We start from the raw sequence: 19,114 nt of genomic DNA on the forward strand, positions 1-19,114 counted from the left end.
GTCTTCGCACGGAAGTCCAGCGCCACTGGAAACTTGGATTAAAAGTTTCCGTTAGTAGTGTTTACTCGCCAACCTCAAGCATCCACTTTGCTTTAATGCACCTTATCCTTTTGGCTTGAGGATATTACGCGACAGGTGTTTAATAGAAATAGAATGTGAATCTTACACGATTATCGTGGTTTTTCTTTTTAAAGCTTTACAGAGTTTTCTGTATTTCTTAACGCGTGCGATCTGATAATTTGCTTGTTTTCTTATTATTTGCTTACTCTAAGTAGGAATAAGAAAGGAAATGCTTTGGCTTTTGTTAGATTTTTTAGTGTTTAAATTTTCGGTACATTACAAATACTAGTGAAATATCATACATAACTCATGTAATGAATAACACGCATTAGCTATTCGTCTTGGAAATTTTATTTAAAATGCTCGAGTCTTTTTAATACTCTGACAAATGTATCTAATCATTGGCCTTCTGATATTGAGTATAAAATCGTTATACAAGCGCAAAGAATTAAGACAGAAGTTGAAGTTTATGTACCAGCTTTAGTCAATGTTTGACTATATATCCTGAGTAATCGTTCTGCATTCGTAAATTGTATTATCTTCAACTTTTACTGTAACCAAATTTCTAATGAACTACTACAAACTACTACAACTTTCAACGAAAAATTATTTAGTAAAACAATTTCTTACACTGCATTTATATACAAAGTCTAAAAAGAACTCTGTGTACTGCATTTTTCACTTAATCCTCACTTCACAGTCTTCACTCTCGACTTCAGGGCCGTACTTCACATTCGAGCCAATTTAAAAGGTTGCTGTAACATTGGCACTGCTTTAAAAGTAAAGCCTCTAATACCGAGGAAACGTAAGTTCATATTATTACATTAGATTCGGATTCAAGTGTCGAGAGGGAACGAAATATATGACGGGAATTTCCGAAGAAATGAAGTTTGAAGTTCTAATTTACATATGAAACTATTTTACACACATCGTTATTCATTTTTATTGATGTCACAATTAGTCGCAATATTACAACTCGTAAAGTGAACAAATTAGCGAGATAGATTTGAAACTTAATTATATGCGGATAAAAGAAAAAATAGTTAATAATATAATAATAAGTAATTCATATGAATTTTCATCCTTGAGATTGGTCTAGTTTCTTTCATTGCTATATTTAAAGGATATTGTGGCAGTTTGAGTATAAATAAAGAAAAAAGAGAAACATAGAGAGTATCTGTTTGTAATAATTTTATAGTGTATAGCACGCTTTGTTAATAATAGGTAAAAGTATGAAACTATTCAATCACTTTTCTAATGAATAATTAAAATATAAACTTTACGCTATGACTGTAGCGTTTCTGTGTGTACATGTATGTAGTTCGTACGTAACCTGAATGCAGCCAATTTTATTGAACTTTGTTCCTGTATTGATCATTTCTTGAAAGTATGAAAAATCGATTTTCTCCATAGAGCTGTTTTGTAAAATTCTTTCGTTTCCATTCTTTAAATTATAAAACAAATAATGCCTTGTGTTCTTGACAACTGTTTGCATCGTTCAAGTAAGTATTATATTGAAAACAGTATCAAAGTAAAGAATATCTTTTGTATTATAACATAAATAACCAGACATATTTTTTTACATGTGACTAAACTGCATATTTTTATGCGTTTGGGGAAATTTATGGATGCAAGAATGCGCATAATATTATATGTAAAAGTATATGAAATACCCACATAGCAGGTACTGTTTAGTTGTAATATTTAGTAGATAAACAAATCTCTGTTTAGATCCACTTCTTTAATTGTGTTCACAAAAGTATAAATTTACATAAATATCTGCGATCTACGTATAACATACTTATACATATATTCTTTATACCATACCTTCAAGAATCAGCAAACTCCTAAGATGTTCTCATAAAAGCTTCTCAAACGCCTAATTCTCATACTAAATCAAATTAAACCGAATTTCGTATGAGGGTCGAATATTTGAAAATGAGTTGCTCCTCGTAACAAGATATTCCCCAGTTTTCTATTTTTATACGATCGGCATATCAACAGCGAGCCCCTGCAGATCGATTCAAAATCTTTACTTCTTGACGAGTTCTAAGGTTCTCCGTCGGGGGAAAAGGTCATCGACGGGAACATCAGCGTTAATGCAAAGTAACAAGGCTTTGTAGCGAGCTGCTGCCTTATGGTATTTGTTGGCAAAAGCGAGAAGCGAAGAATCGCGGCCAACTGGGCTTGATCCAAGTGCGTCCTCTCGCGAGGGGTAAGAAAACTCATGAGAAAATTATCATGCGATTACATCCCCTCGCAAGTACCCTCGATGCTACAGAGAAAGTGGCGCACTTGGGGGAATAGATGAGCGGAGACGCGCGTTCCTTGTCTGTCGAGCTCCGATTTTTTTTTCTCACATTGTAAATTGAAAAGTGGAAGACGATCGTTTCTAACTGGCACAGTTCCCGAATTCGAGCGAGTATTACCGCGATACTCGATTCCCAGCCATGAAGAACGAGTTCTTCGCGCTTCTTTGCCGTTTTTCTTCTCATTAATACCTGAGCTCGAGGAAATATTGCCTAACGAGTGTCCAGCTAGGACGAGGCTTTTCAGGTTTTGCCAACTCACTGGCACCCTCGTACGCGATTAACATTGTCTTCTTGGACAGTGATGAATTCTGAATCGTGGGCCGTGATTTATATATCGTATAATCCAGCGAATATGATAACCGCAGTAGCAAATATTCTTTAGTGTAATAATTGAAATAAATAGTTAATTATTATTGTTCTGCGAATGACGTTTATGAGAGTTCATATTTTTATGAAGGCCATTAAAGAACCGAAACTTTTATACAGATATATTGTATCTTGTAAATATTCTAATACAAGTATTCTATCTTGGACATTGTATATAGTTTTGCATATTATGCAAATTTCTTATATTTTTGTGTATTTAATTTTTCTAAATGTTCGCATAATTTTCACATTTTACATAATTTATATAATTATCCGCAGTCTACTTAGTATGTATACGATATTAATTTGTTATGTATATAAATTAAATTTTATTCTTTTCTTCTGTTGCAGGTGAGCCTGAATTTGTATCTTCGTTGAACAATGAAAGGATAGGGATCCTAACAAAGGTTAGGATTAAATTGTCTAATTTAATTCTCGCACGTCTGAAACATTAAAAAATTGTGCAACATATAATTATCGATAGTCAAATATTCCAATAAACCGATCGAATCTTTCCTCTCAGCGCAATTCGCTGAAAAGAAAAGAAATTACAGCGAAATTGTCGAGACAGTGACAAATGAAGTGAAGTTAGCATCGTGATCTGACTGGCTGATAAGTCAGAATGACTAGTAATTGCGTTCTTCAATTTAACGAGCGTTTACTACTTGGATAAAAATCACACGCGTGTTGTTACAGGTTACATAGACGTGTTTAAGTTGTTAATCATGTTTCATTAAACATTTAGCATACTAATCGGCACAATTGGCGATACATGGAAAGAAAAGTCGTCTGATAAAATTCAGGTTAATCTCTTCTCGCTCAATCTGGCCTGTTCGAGATTTATTGACTTTTGTTTAAGTTAACGCACTCGTTCATGCCATCGAGTCAGGAACCCCGGTCATCCATGAAAAAAATTAATGCAGCAAATAATTCGCTGCATTTTGTCCTTGCTTTTCTCGAGCCTTTCTGCCATTCGATGCCTGCTGCGAGGCATAGATAATGGGACCTTCCACGCCAAAGTAAGAAGGAAGAAACGTTTTATGGATCGTCGTTTATTGTTGCACACCAGGGGACCAGTTGATCAGAAATGCGCATCCATAACAATAACCGTTGTTCAATTTTTCAACTTTCTAGCTAATAATATACTCTAATAATTGAGACTCAACCTGATAGAAGTGATATCAGAAAAGGCAATCTACATTCTCTCTCAAAAGTCAGAAGATACTTTTGATGCTTGAAATTAGTAAAACATCAGTATTTGATGCAAATGTAGCTTATGATATTAAAATTGCTCGCATTTTTCAGTAAAATTATTAATACACTAATACGTTATATAGTAACTAATTCTTTTTTCCCATATGTTAATCATATTTTTTCGTCTTTTAATTGTCACTTAACATTTTCCAGCCTTGAATTAGATATAATAACCGTACTGCGACATTTGAGCGAGGGCATACCTACATCTTCATTTATAATGAAATTGAAATTTATCGATTCTACGAAAATAATCTTTGTAAAACTATTCTTAATCAGAATATCTCTGTCAAGTGAGTATTTTTGTGTCCCTTACAGTAAGATAGTTACGTTAGGTTATCGCAACCAACGAGGCAACGAAGAAACTCTTGAAATTCCGTCATTGTAAATTACTCGTAGCAGAGAAGCCACCGTGACGAATATGATGAACCAAATTTCAAGGACACGAAATATGCAATTGTTGGGCTATTTCCATCGGACCAAGCGCGAAAATGAATAGGGGACTCCTGAGAGACGAGTCTTGAAAGAAGGGGGAGTAGAGGATTTCAGACGCCAAGTAGTTTTCAAATGGATACGGGTTAAGTGTGTAATGCATTGTCTTCTAGTCTTGTTCATTAGTAGACAATTGTCTACCGGTTTTTACAAATAGAATAAAATAGGTATATTGCAAATAGCTATGTTGACTAAGTGAATTCGGTAAATTCGGATTTACTTGTACTCTAACTGTTTAGTTCTCCTAAAGTTAAACTCTGTTCTGGATTAATAAATATCTGCTTTAATATTTAACTTCTTCCGACAAGATCCTTCGTTCCAAGCTGACGAAATAGATGCCTCTGTTCGAGGACTCTCTCCAAAATTAACATTTGGCACCATTACTTTATACTTTTCTTCGGGAAATCTGACACCTATCTTCAAGAATATCTCCTTTTTAAATAACGCGCCATTAGACGTAAGCGTAACACGAATAACGAACAACTAAAACCGATTCTAATTGAAAACGCGAAACGTGTCTGGTTGATTGATGTAGCGCGTTGACACGATTCTGTCCGACGTAATGCGTGTTTAGGCCTGATACAGACGAGCGACTTTTGTCGTTGCGATATCACACCGACACGAGCCACCTCATGTCCGTGACGCGGTGCGATTTATTTGTAGTTGGGCAATGCATACAAGTTTGCGATATCGCAAACGACAAAACTCGTTTGTCTGCATCTGGCCTTAAACGCACAATAATAACAACTATGTTAATAGAAACGCGACGATTCATGCTGACGCGAGCGCGCCGTTCGCTTTTTCATAGATTGGACCATAATCATTTGCATTTCCGGCGAAAACGACGTATAATATGTGATTACTTCTATTATGCATAACGTTTCTATTACATTATAATATCATGCGAGATGTCTGTTTTCCATGACGATCTAATACGATCTTCTATTTTTCATCAGTGCAAGTTTCAATCGACATATGCGCCACTGGGTAAATTTCAGTTGTCAATTAACATTTTCCTATTGTCGTGTTTCATGTTCCTTGTTGATACACTAAACTCTTCGTTGTCAATGATAGTATCGGTAATGTTTTCATGTTTGATGTTGCGTACATACTAGATATAAGCAGCACTGAATTTTGTATCTTAACACCTCATAAGAAAACATTTTATTAACTAAATGATAAATGTATTTGTTTCTAATGAAACTGTATCCTAATTGTAATGCAACTTTTACATATTGTATATAAGGAAATCAAAAAATGTGTTTCTATTGTTAAAGGCTTAAAAAATATTTAAAAAATGAACAAAGAACATGTTTGTTTATTAATACTATTTTCCCTGAAAAATTTTACCAATTTCTGGAATGGAAAAGTACTTAAAGTCTGCTCGTATTCATCTTATCATTGTAAAGAACTCATTAAAAGATTTTCAATAATATATTTGAAATGAGAGATAGTCGAAAGAGAATAACAACTAATAAATAAATAAAATATGAATAATGTAAATCGTTGTGTAGTTTTATCTAAATCACATCGTCGACAAGTGATATATTTCTTGTAGTAATCTGGAAAGATCAAATTAAGCAGTTTAGAAAACTTAATGTGTTTCAATGGATATTTTATATATTACTATATTACAGTCTAATAATTCTGGAGGTAGACTTTTGCAGTGCCCATCGCTTTTGATGTTGTGTAAATAATGTAATTGCACGATTGCACCATATCCAATAATTCAGCGTAACGGATGGTTTGACTACAGCAATCAAAGTCAATCCCAATGTAGTTATTGATTAATGCTAGTTAATTAATATAGAAAATAGTTAATAACAACTGAGTAAGTTGAACTTGGTTATCACGTTATTTTCTTCTTTCCACTCTTTGTACTTTTCTATTATTTACATACTATATAATAATGATGTTATTCATTAATTAAAGAAATGGGTTTCAACGAGTGAAATTTCAAAGAAACGCAAGAGGTGTGTCCTAATTAATAAAATCGACATTCAGTGGTGAATGAATTTTAATTGACATACAAAATCGTTTGTAATTTAGAGGGACCGTTATGAAAATTCTATGAATGCAAAGATTAAAGGCAATGTCTTAATTACTAGGTTTTCATTTCAATTTGCTAACAAAAGTTAGATTTAAAAATAGCCTATTCTTTTTACTAGAGTTAAATATGCATGCGTTTGCAAAAATCTGTCGAGAAGCTCGCGTTACTACGGTGAAAATAAATGCCATGTAATACGTACATATCATGTGAGTATACATTACAGAACGCGACTCAATTGTAACAATAAAAAATGGGAGGAATGTAAAATTTTGAGTAAATATCATTTCGTAAAGGATATCCTGCCATATAAGAAAAATGAATAGTTTTGCGATTCTAATATTAAGTTATTTATTCTATAATATCGGATGAAATATTTGGCTTGAGAAATATACAATTCAGTACACGATAGCACAATTCATGAAATTAAAGCAGTTTATACGTAGGTATTTAAAGAAATTAATAGAAAAAATAATTAATTAGTCAGTGTATGTATTTTCAACAATTGTATATGTAAAAATGGTAATTTGTGATAAGTGTACGTGAAGTTTTGTTTTTCAAATTTTTTCATTTATTGGCAATTTTTAAATTTTAAATTTATTTCAAAGTAGTACGAATTTTACATTTTTTAATTTTTTATCTAAAATTAGCAAATTCTAATTAATATTCAATTATTCAAAAAATATATTTGATATAATACGCATGTGTTGAATACCAAAAAGTATGCGAATTTTGCTACTTGATATTATAAATTATATGACAAAGCATATAGTAGAAGTAACTAAAAACCTAATTTATTTGAAATTTATTTAAAATGTGCAATCATAAAATTATTTCAAGAAGTTAATGTATATATTAGCATAGTTCAACATTGATCTGTAGAATCCAAGAGTGATTTTATCTACCTTTCATTGGAGGCTAAGTAACAGAGAAAGCCGAAAAATTATTAATTATTATTAATAAGCCGAAAGAGTATGATTAGAGCTGTAATTACATATTCATCACTTGAGATAGGTGAAAAATATGAAGAAGGTGAACAAATTAGTTCTGCGTACGTACGATTTAATTATGTGTATGCGAAGAAACCAAAACGAATGCAAACAAATACTTCCTTACTTTAAAATAATAAACTTGATGAATTTGGATGTGACATTCTTTGCACTACTTCTAATTCCTCGATGTTATACATTATCTTTTTTAAGGATTTACACAATTTTCCAACGAATTAATTATTCAAGAATGAAGAAACTAACAATAACGTTCAATGAATTTTTCAATAATAATTGATGGTTTTTATGAACATGGAACAATAAAATCAGACAAGCGTCGAAAAGAAATCAGATAATTGTAAAAAAATTATTTTATTGAACACCTGACCTTTTGGAGAATCTATATAATATATTATATATGATAAAAATTTTACCTGAAACGTTGCTCCTATTTGATTAAATTTATATCAGTTTACAAACACCTTCTATTTAAAGTTCTAGTTAAAAGAATGATATATCGTATAAGCATTTATACCTACGTATATCAAAACTCTGATTCGTGGAATGCAGCGTTGCCCTTATTCGATCAATTTATAAAATTGCCCTTATTCAAGAACATTAAAAACAAAACAAAAAAACGCAATTCTGATACGTGTAAAGTAACGTTGCTATCATATGATTAAATTTATAAACAACGTTTCTGTTGCACGGCAATAAAAAACAATCAGCAGTACACAGACATATACTTAAGGATTATGTAAAAACGATCACGGTTCGACACTCGATGAAGCAAGGAAACGAAGCGCTACCTTAATCGAACGGTCGTCTACTAATTATACATACTGGCCTCTAGACCGTAGATAGTACAACCGATATCTGCGCTACATTGTTAGTGACAGCACAACACTCATACGATCGTGTGTATTTTTAGATATTCAGTGCCAAATATCTTGGTCCGCGATGTGCGCGATCTGTTATTTGCAAGTACGCGCTCGCGCATCGTTATCGCATGTGCTCGACGAATTGCTCTGTTGAATTGGCACCGAAATTGACATTTTATAGGATCAGCTGTGACATTACGCCTGTATTTGAGCGTTGTGCTTTTCGACATCAGCCCTATCGAAACAACGTCGTGCAGTTGTTGATGAGGACATGAGCAGTATTACAAGTGCACAATCAATACGAAATTAATTCTGGTGTAAATTTCTATATCTAATCTTTTGTCTAATCGACGCCTTGATTTCGAAAATTGGAACTCGCGTATCATTCCACAGGTAGTTGTGCTGACCAATCGAAGTAATCATTGATTAGATGTGCTCCGACGAGGTTTTTGAGGGTCGATTATTCGAGATAGATAATCGGCATGCCACTTAAAAAGCTATGTTGGCGGTCGCCTCTTTACCTTCATTGCGCGTTTCGTCGTATTTATTTTTAAGCCGAATACGACGTAGAATTCGCTAAAACTGTTCCGTGCGAAAAAATACGTTGCAAGTTAGTTTGCAATGTTATGTGTACTATAACCAATCGTAGATAACTTTGATCATGGTTAGATTATATGAAATAGACTATGGCGTTGAATTTACCAAATAGGATCATTTATTTCGTCCTTTAACGGTATAATAAAATGACGAAGACTTTTGAGTGGGCGATTTAAGGAAAAGATTTCTGCATTTCTTGTATTAGATGCAGAAGATATACTTTCTGCTTTTTATGAAATATGAATATTGATGACCATATTACGTATGATATTTAAGGCAGTTTGTTTGAGGTTCTTTCAGGCTATACTGTTAAAGTATACAATGTAAGGTATATATTGTTAAGCTATAACAATTTTATATTTTAGACAATTTCATCGGATATCTGATTAGTTTCAATTATAAACAATCGTAAAATCAATGTTTGCTTTATGATGACAGGCTTGAAATTCATTTAAAGCTTATATTTAATGTTATTAAAATTAAATTTCTTTACAAATCCACAATTACAGCAAAATATTTACGATATATTTTTACTGAATTTGCCAATAATGCTTTTGAACAGAAACGTAAATTGAATATGCAAAAACGGTATTTAGCAAGCATATTTATCTAGCATACATTGCAATACATTCTATTGTGTTCTTCTATTATCCAGAGTTCAGTACATAACTATCTCAATCTTTTTCTGTCGATTACGCTCATTACGAAGTGAAAATGAAGGAAACTCTGTAAAAAAAATGATAAAAGAATGTATTATATTTAATGAGGATTAACTAAAATTGCTGATGGTTTTTTAATGGACAGATAATACAAAATCCTAGCAACAGGCAAGCCTTAATATCCTTTCAAAAAAAAAAAATAATAAAAAAATAAAAAAAATGAAAACAGATCAAAAGGAGCACTGGCGAATACCAATAAAAGTATCATTTAGCTTAATTACCTTTGCTACTGTCATTTAAAAATAGATCAGCTATAGAAATCTGCAGTTACAACTCGAACGATCAATTTTTATATTGGTATTTTGAATGTGCCGTCTTTGTCTTCGTGTTCGTTTCATTGCCTAGTTGGAACCGTTGTTTTTTATTGCCACGCAGGGTTTGAGAACAGTTGCCTGGCTAGGTAAAAGTTATAATTTTGATTCTTTTCGTTTATTTGAATCTTGATCTCTTTATGTTTCTAGATTATAAAGATCCTAAATTAGAATCTTACTTGTCCATAAAAATTATTTAAACGAGATAATCTCTACTTCTTACAGAATATCATTTAATGGTCGCCTTTTCTTTTTCTAACTATAAGTAAGATATAATATTTACAGGGAATTGTTTTAAGTGTCATAAATCTTGTAAAGGAAGGTACATTTTTAAGTCTTTCAATAGAAAAATTTCTGAATAGATTATACTTATTAATATTTATTATTATCGTATATTATATAACTCTTAATTTTAAAATATATTATATATTATTAGAAGATTATTAGAAATAAACTAATTAACATTTCACTGCTATCTTGTAGCCCAGATTCAGTTCATTGATTCCAGTAAAAATCAAGAGCTACATTTTGTAACATGTTCGCAATTTAATGTTCAAGTTTGTGGAGTTTCTGCGGCCATTCGGTAGTCTAACATAACCTGTCATTTATCTATTCTGGTTACTATGTGATACTATATCTGTGAATTACTTACAGATTATATAAGAATGATTCTACATACAGAATAAATGTAGTAGATAACAAAAATGTAGTAAATAAGTAATATGAATAGTTAAGCAGCAGAGAACATTAGTCTGCATAGTACAGGATGAGTTTTTCGTAGCCTTGCTTTATGCGCATCACACCGTGCCGCGTCGCGTCGGAGCAAATGCGCTATAGCAAAATTCGGTATTCGCTGACTAGCGAATGCGCATGCGTGCAACCATGGGTGCAACGATACGTATGCCGCACCGCTCCGCGCCGGTGCAACGCAAGAGGATGACGTCACTGGTCTGGATGATTAGTCTGCCAGTGGTTCTCTGTTTTGTTGATATTCCGTCTGGAGTGAAAGGTTAACGCGCAAAAACCGTCTCGACCGTTCTTGTCGATTCAGAAGATGACTAGACGATGAATTTTCGTTACTAGCGCTTTAGAAAAAATGATGACGAGTGCTTAACATATTATTAACGCGTGTCATAGCTATTTTTACAGAAAAATAAAAAATTTCAAATGGAACAAATGGAAATAAATTTAATGGTAAAAAAACTTAGTTACACGAAATTTGATATACGATATAACGATTATCTACATTTTTTTACTACTTTGTTAGTCGTAGACATTTTGCGCCGCATCTTTGTTCGTGTACAATTTAGTTTCATGAATTTTAGTTTGTATATAATTATTACTTATATTTTTATGTTTTTATTATTCTTGCCTAGTATTATAGATCCCATTGGATCAAATATTGATCATATAGGCGAAAAAATCGTTCTTGAGAACTGAATTTAAGAACTTTAACGCTACTGAAATTGCAATTAAAGTATCAAAAACATAGAAAAATTGATAATATCAAATATAATAATACGAGGTATAAACTCTTGCATTTTAATAATTGCACATGGTGTCCGTGGATTTTTGACATTTTTCTCGTTACATCTTTGCAATTGCTCGACGGTTTAGATGATGGAAAGATAAAGTACAGTTGGTAGAAAATATTTGCGGGAATATTTTGGTACAGATTCGCCAGAAACGAAAGCGTACGGCAGATGCGTTTGTTTGGATCGATTCGTGTTTTTCTTGCAATTATGTTTTATGGCTTCCTCGATAAATCTTGTTCGTCTCGATAGCCATTCGTAGTTTGAAATTGGAATGGATATTTTCAATAAACGATTGATATATTTCGTGTACATTTTATCACAGGTATTGAGAAGAACCGATTAGCCGAGATTTTTATCCCTCGAGCGTTGTTACGCAAAGACGGGTACGTAAACGTTCTCTGAAGTCGTACGCAGTTCGGTATAGCGACACGTTTACAGCGGCGAATACAAAACTGGCCGCGCTTTTTCAACGTATCCCAGTTGTGCGTCGCATATCTTTATGCAGTATGTCTGCAGAATTTCGAGAACTCTGCGCAGTTGGTGGGTTCTTTTTTCTTTTTTCTTCGTAAAAAGAAGCCTGCACGAAATGCCCGCGTATTCACGGATTTATCGAGCCTTTTCTAGCCATTTGCTTACGACCTTCGTCGATTAAATTTAAAATGCATTTATGTATATTACGTCCGTTCTAAAAACGAGCCGCTTTAATAACATCTCGCGTTTGAATTGTCGGAATTTTTTAGATTCAAGGCTGTTCGACCATTCCATGTTTAGCGTAGAACCGTACAACGACCATCGTTAAATTCTTTGATTACGTTCCTTTCCCCTTGTTTCGCAGCAATTTTTCCAATACTGTTTCTCCGATACCAATGAAATACTGTTTGGATCAATTATGAAAACGTCATGACGATGTCGATAATAATTATCTTTGATCTGTGTGCGAATACAAAATTTGCCTTTATGAGAAGAATGAAGAGAACAGGTAGACAACAAGAGAGAAAAAGAGTACGTGACGAGGTGTATTTTTGCGGGGATTCTTCAACGTTCAATAAAAGCTGGATTAATTTGCACATTGTACTAGGGCGACATGATTTTCACAGTATTCAGGAGTATTCGTTTCATCGATTTTCGATGGCGGTCTAATCAGTGCTAGATCTTTCGTATTGCGTGCTCGGTATTAGTTGTTTTACTTGAACATGAGGAGCGATCGTACGTAGAGTACGTAGAGTGATGTATATATATATATATATATATATATATATATATATATATATGATATATGATATATATATACGTGCTTGTGTTTGACCACGGACTCGCGAGTCTTGCTGAGACTCGCACATTTAAACTATCCGACATTACTTAACCAACGTCGGAACGCGGAAAATGACATTGCGCGAATCGTTGGTTTTATATCGCCAGAGAATTAAACCGTTGATCACTGTATGCCGCGACACGATGTTGATAAGAACTGATTACGATTACATACACATCTACCTTTTTCCTTTATCCTCTTCCTTCTCCTCCTCTCTCTTTCTTTTTGTCTCTTTGACTTTGTCTCTGTCTATCTGTCTGTCTCTGTCTGTCTGTCTGTCTGTTTGTCTTTCTTACTCTTTCCTATCGTTGTAATTACACTGATACGTCGATACGATAGCCAGAACGATTTACAGCTTTTTAATAAGTTCTAGTGGAAACTTTGAAATCTATCATGTACAAGCGATACCCGCGTTCCCGCAACTTTCATAGATAATACGCGAGTACGACGTTACATAATCCGTCGAAGCATTTTGAATTTGCAATTGTGGACTGGGAACGTTCGAATTTTCCTGTAGGAAATCGTGCTTCTACCATCGAGAATCGAGAGTCGTCGAATTGTCAGATAATTTTCGATGAAAATTCAAGTTCAAGCCAGCAGATACTGGAAAACAATTTTAAGGGTTACTGGATAGAGTAAAAATTCAGCTTTTCTGTGATATAATATTGTAATAGCTTTTTTGTAATATAATATTGTTTCAAAATTTTATATCAGAATCTTCTAGCCTCTTAATCGAGTTGTTTCTCAATTGGAAGCTTCTGTAATTATAAAATTAGAAATTATAAAAACAATAAAGACAAATTAATTACAATTAGTTCAATTTTAGTCTGTGCAAGTGTAAACGTGATATATAATTCATAATATATGTAATTTATATATACAATATGTAATATATATAATATTTTTAATTGAAGTAAAATGACATGTAAAATGATAAGGAATCTTTAAGAAATTATCATATCGAAGAGATTAACATCTGAATAATTAACTAACTCCTTTTCCCCGATTAACTGATCAATTCAATTGATTCTCAATTTTATAGTTGATACATACTTACGCCTTATTTTGGATAATTAATCCGAGACTATATAAGTACCAACTTATAAGCATGAAATAAGGTAAAAATTTATTATGTACATATGGAATACAGATGTGACATATATATAAACTCTATATATGAAATAATGTTTACTAAACGTAGAAATCGCTAATTTTCATTTAAATCTTTAATTTAAATACTTTTGTTGAAGTATAATCACGTAGGAAGAGGAAGGAAAAAACGAAAACGGTAAAATTTCAATGAAAATGTTGCCAGTTAAAATGTGGATGCATAAGACGCAAAAATTACTAAATTCGTCGATTTAATGAACTGCAGATTTTGTTTTATAGCAATTATTAAAATAACAGTATTTTTGGCACAATTTATATTAACTTTCATTAAAATAGAATAACAACCATTCAAATTGGCTAATTGTATACGTATATTGGTACTCGTATTTTCGTTATAACCATCAAAATAAATACTTACAAATTGGTCATTTATATTAAGAGTTGGTAGTTTAAGTATTGAAACGACAAAGTTATATTATTTCACTAAATGTAGTTGGAAATAATAAATATATATCTATGTACTTAGTAACGCTGAGCGAAAGAATTTCCAAAATAACTAATACGTCAACTAGTGAAATATTAAATACTTATAAAATTATTCTAAGTTTCTAGAAGACATTCTTATTTATTTGCATTATCTAAATATAACATAATCACGTTTAGGCAAAGTTAAGCAGTCTGCGTCTTCTCAGCAAAAGATGTTTCGTTCCGATACCAGGTCCGTTCAATATTTCCTTTTCTCAATAACTATACTGTTTTAGTCTTTTCAACGTACAACCCGTTCTCCTGGAACATTCAACAAGCATACAAATGGAAAGCTATCGAGAAGTCTTAGCGGTTTTTCTGTTGTACCATAGTGACTGTCGGCATGCAGATTTTGTTAGTTGCGCGTGTACTTTACCCATTCTTTTTTGGGAGCTGACGCTCCTTTCCATTCGAGAATGACGAATTCGTTTTAGGACCTTCACCGATTTTTCCAGTGCATCATCCTGATTCTGTACCTCACCACGCCAAAGATAATATCATATGATTGTTTCGTTGATCGACTCGTTAATCGTATCAAGGACAGCAATCAAAGAGTCTAAGAAAGATGCTGCCAGGGAATATTCATTATCTGCGATTTTTTCGTTAATTAAATGGATCCGGTCGTTGAAATCAGATCGAAATATCAGAGGTTCAACTTTTGAATCAAGCAACGCGTTTCTATGAAAATTGTATTGATAATTTTGATCTCGCGATTAGCTACTTTATCTATACTACGATAGAAGTATTAACACCTGGATCCTCTGAACAGTAATTTGTCAAGTATGCAATAATATTCGTAAGGTTCTATCTATTAGGTTAGATTATAGGTAGTGTATAGGTTATCAACTTTTTTAAATGTAATATTACAATGTTATGTTGATTTCATGTTTATAGAATAACCGGATGATTTGCATTTGAAAAATTTTCATTTGGTTTACTATCAATCCTATTATAAACAAATTTTCTAATAATATTACTTTTCGTAATAATAATGTTTTACTAGTATACATATAATACTAATCGCGCGAGACAACTCTACTAATATTTACTACAAATTGAATGCTTTTCATTACATGCATTTTATTTATCAATTTATTTATCAACCTGATATTTCGTTCACCTAATATATGTCATATAATATAAAATACTAAATACAATAAAATTTGCTGAAGCTTTTGAAGAAAATATAACCCATAGATGTTATGTTAAATATGATCACTTACGTGTCCTTTTTACGAGAAATTCTCAAAAGTAAATGACTTTTTTCTCTGTTGCGTAATATTATCCTGCCAGTTATTAATTAATTAATTATTAAGAAGCTCTACGTCTACGCACTTCCCGCGAATCTGCCGCACCCGCGTCTGTAACGATACGTTCGATGAAGTACATATATCGTTCACGATAATGGCAACGCAGTCTAAACAGATGATCAAAGTGCAGCTTTAATCACGTGAATTATAGTTCTGTCTTCATCGCATCGTGCGCATTTACAACGACTGATACTGTATTGTTGGGCGTACGTGACTGAGACTTCGCTGTCGGTTGTTTCTTCTGGTTATCATATTCCTTTTATTCTTGGTAAAATAACAATATCCGCCTTGCTCCTTGATCGCATACAATATTCTAAGTAGAAGATCACAAGTCGTACAGTTAGCTTCTGTCGGAACCTTCTAAGTCACAGTATTATCTACGACGACGCAATACTTCATTGGAGATTTTTAGAAACAAATATTCTTAGCTTAAATTAGCGCGCCAACACCAATCATTAATTTTTTCCTATCGATAATTTTTAACCTATTTTTTTCATTTTCAACATATTTGATAAATTACTTTTCAGAGGATCCAAGTGTTAATACTTCTACCGTAGTATAGGTAGAGTAAAGTAACTAGTTGCGAGATCAAAAGGAAAAAAGGCGAAATTTACTACAAATCATGTACATTCAATATTGAAAAGATTTATAATAAAGATATGAAACTTCATTAGTGCGACAATAATATACAGAGCCAAGAAAATGTACGCGCTTGTCTCCTGCTGCCTCCTGTGTATAATTATAATCCGAATATTTGTGTGATTTTTTTAATTTGAACTTGGATTTAAAAAAGTGCCACGAATTTTAGAGTTTGGGGAATGTTAAAAATAGTTCCCAATTCACCTAACTAATTATTTAATGCGTAAATTACTTTGAAAAGATTAATAAACTATAGCATCCCTATTCTAAGACTTTTGAATATTAATAATTGTTACAAATCCGGAATAACTTGCAGAACGTATACTGAACAATATTACAATGATACTGACGATATTTTAAAATATTTGATAAGACATACGTAATATATACTAACAATTTTCCATTATAAGTGGTTAAATACTTTCGTGAGCGATTTAATAATAACCTTGTGAAATTTGAAAACATCGAAGTTTTTATATTGGTATAATATATATAAACTTGGTTTTTTAAAACTATAGATATTTTCTTTGCGTTTCAGATTTGTGTAATACTTCTATAAAATGTTTATTATTGTAATGTATTTGTTATATTCTAACAGAACAAAATGTGAGTCACGTCATTCGTCTGTATTTAACAATGTTGCGTTTGTACGAATTTTACACTGTTTGATGTTTAATGGAATAAAAAGAATATTCAGCACACAGATCTATCGAAAAATTTGTTCGAATTTCGTATACTAGCATTAATTTCTCCGGAGATGCGGTGATATAAAAATTGCATCGACATTGAAGGTTATGTAGATACGGGTCGTTTCAAAACTAAGATAGTCCGTTGATATTTGTTCGATCGAGATTTTTTTCTCTATTATTTTTGTCAATTCATTCATTAACAAGCATAATGGCAATGCGAGACAATTTTATCAAAAATGTGAATCTACCAAAATCTCAAATCTATTTAACGAATCACATTGAGAGTCACTTTATTTCATTGTGTCCTACGATTAATAACAAATATTTTTTCATTTAACTATTCATTTATTAACCCAAAAGCGAAATCTTACTCTCGAGGGAAAGAAGTTATTGAAAGAAGTTTCAAACATTTCACTTAACGAACGATTGTATAATGTAGTAGAAATGTTTGGTAAATATTCCAGAATTCCTTGGGATTTTTTAAAAGTCTGAAACAGTATAAAGGTTGGACTTGGATATGAATAACCTAATCTGTCTACAGAGCATTATCGTCATTTAGTTAGAAGTTTCGTTAGAAACATATTATTGATTCATTGATGAAATTGATTGATTTACAAAATTTAAGAAACTATAGGTATTTGTTGAAACAATTAATTTGAAAAAATAATCTTTCAAAAAATGAAAGCAATATGGAATCTGGTTATCGTCAATAATCGCGTCGTCAAACATCGTCCGCTACTCCCGTGATAATTGCACTATTAAATGCACCGAAAAGAATAGAAGTTGACTTTGTTTAAAGAAGAGACAACCATCGGCACGCTCGTTTTTCAACGTCATTGTCCATTACTTGGCCGACTAAAAAGGCTTTATTATATATGTCGACGTAGAATGCGTTCGTATGTAGATGACTGTCGGGTGATCAAAATTAAATTCGAACGCAACCTATACCAACCTTCAAATTTGTGAAGGAGACGCGAGACGAATGATGATCCGCACCAGACATGTCTAGCGAGGAAAAAGAAGAAAAAAAACGAATCTCGATTACGGATTAGCTCTCGTGTAGTAGTGGAGTGGCCAATTAAAATTGGCTGGTACGGAGCCATTATTTTTATTGCGTCTGGGCCACCGAGAAGAATGTGACTGCCGCTTCATTCGTACGTCACGCAGCTCGCGCGAATTCTCTATGTCGCTTGAAAGACCATCGTGTGCTGGCGATTCCTCGTAAAAACCGTTCTCTTAAACGTCGGCGTTGTGCTGTGCATATTAAATCGCCTTGAATCGCTGCCGACCGAATCACCGCATCGTTTGAAACTTTCGAAGAGACCGAGCAGAACAGCGTTCCTAATTTATACGGAGCTTCGATTTATCTTATTTCATTACTCGCCGATAAAACGTTTTTTTTTTCTTTTTTTAAATAATAGTTGATATTACAACTAAAACTTCCGATATCCATTCGATTAAAATAATGTGAAACGCTTTTGGAGAATACTCCGAAGGCTTTCGGTTAGCGAACGTTATGCTATCGGCCGATGAACGGTCAGAAACGACCGATTCACGCGCACAACGGAGCGGCGCCGGGTAATTAATTCGGTGAATTCGAAATATCAATTAAATGCGTCCTCGCAGCAACTTGGCGACCTATCGAACTGTTTCAATCACGACATTCATTCCCACGTACGAATAACGTCTAGGTGAATTTTCACGCCTTTCCCCACTCACTCCTGGTATCCCCCGGTCCGTGAGCGTGCACGCGAGAGCGCAAGCGCCTTTACAGTCAGCACACGACTGCCGCGGCCACGCAGACAGAGAAAACCGTCGCTTGCATATAGATAAACCAGGCGACTCGTTGTCCGAGGTCGGTGCTCAAGGTTGCGCGTGACGTCACTGGACTTCTTCCTCGGTCCCCACCTTCTGTCCTACTCCATCGTGCTCCATCACCTTCTAATATCGCGAGTTTGCGTCTATA

General features: G+C 33.3%; 1 protein-coding gene and 1 long non-coding RNA gene across 5 annotated transcripts in view; one reads left to right on the forward strand and one right to left on the reverse strand.

Annotated features, from left to right (window-relative positions):
* LOC100643217 (forkhead box protein O) overlaps window positions 1-19,114 on the forward strand; it is a 299,428-nt gene that overhangs the window by 66,147 nt on the left and 214,167 nt on the right. The window lies entirely within an intron of this gene.
* On the reverse strand, window positions 14,333-16,849 carry LOC105666456. The gene is made up of 3 exons (XR_001099295.3): window positions 15,734-16,849; window positions 14,887-15,078; window positions 14,333-14,771 (listed from the first exon to the last, which is right to left on the reverse strand). It is a non-coding gene; the product is annotated as an uncharacterized LOC105666456 (long non-coding RNA).

This window comes from Bombus terrestris, chromosome 7, assembly GCF_910591885.1.
Source record: "Bombus terrestris chromosome 7, iyBomTerr1.2, whole genome shotgun sequence".
NCBI classification, from domain to species: domain Eukaryota; kingdom Metazoa; phylum Arthropoda; class Insecta; order Hymenoptera; family Apidae; genus Bombus; species Bombus terrestris.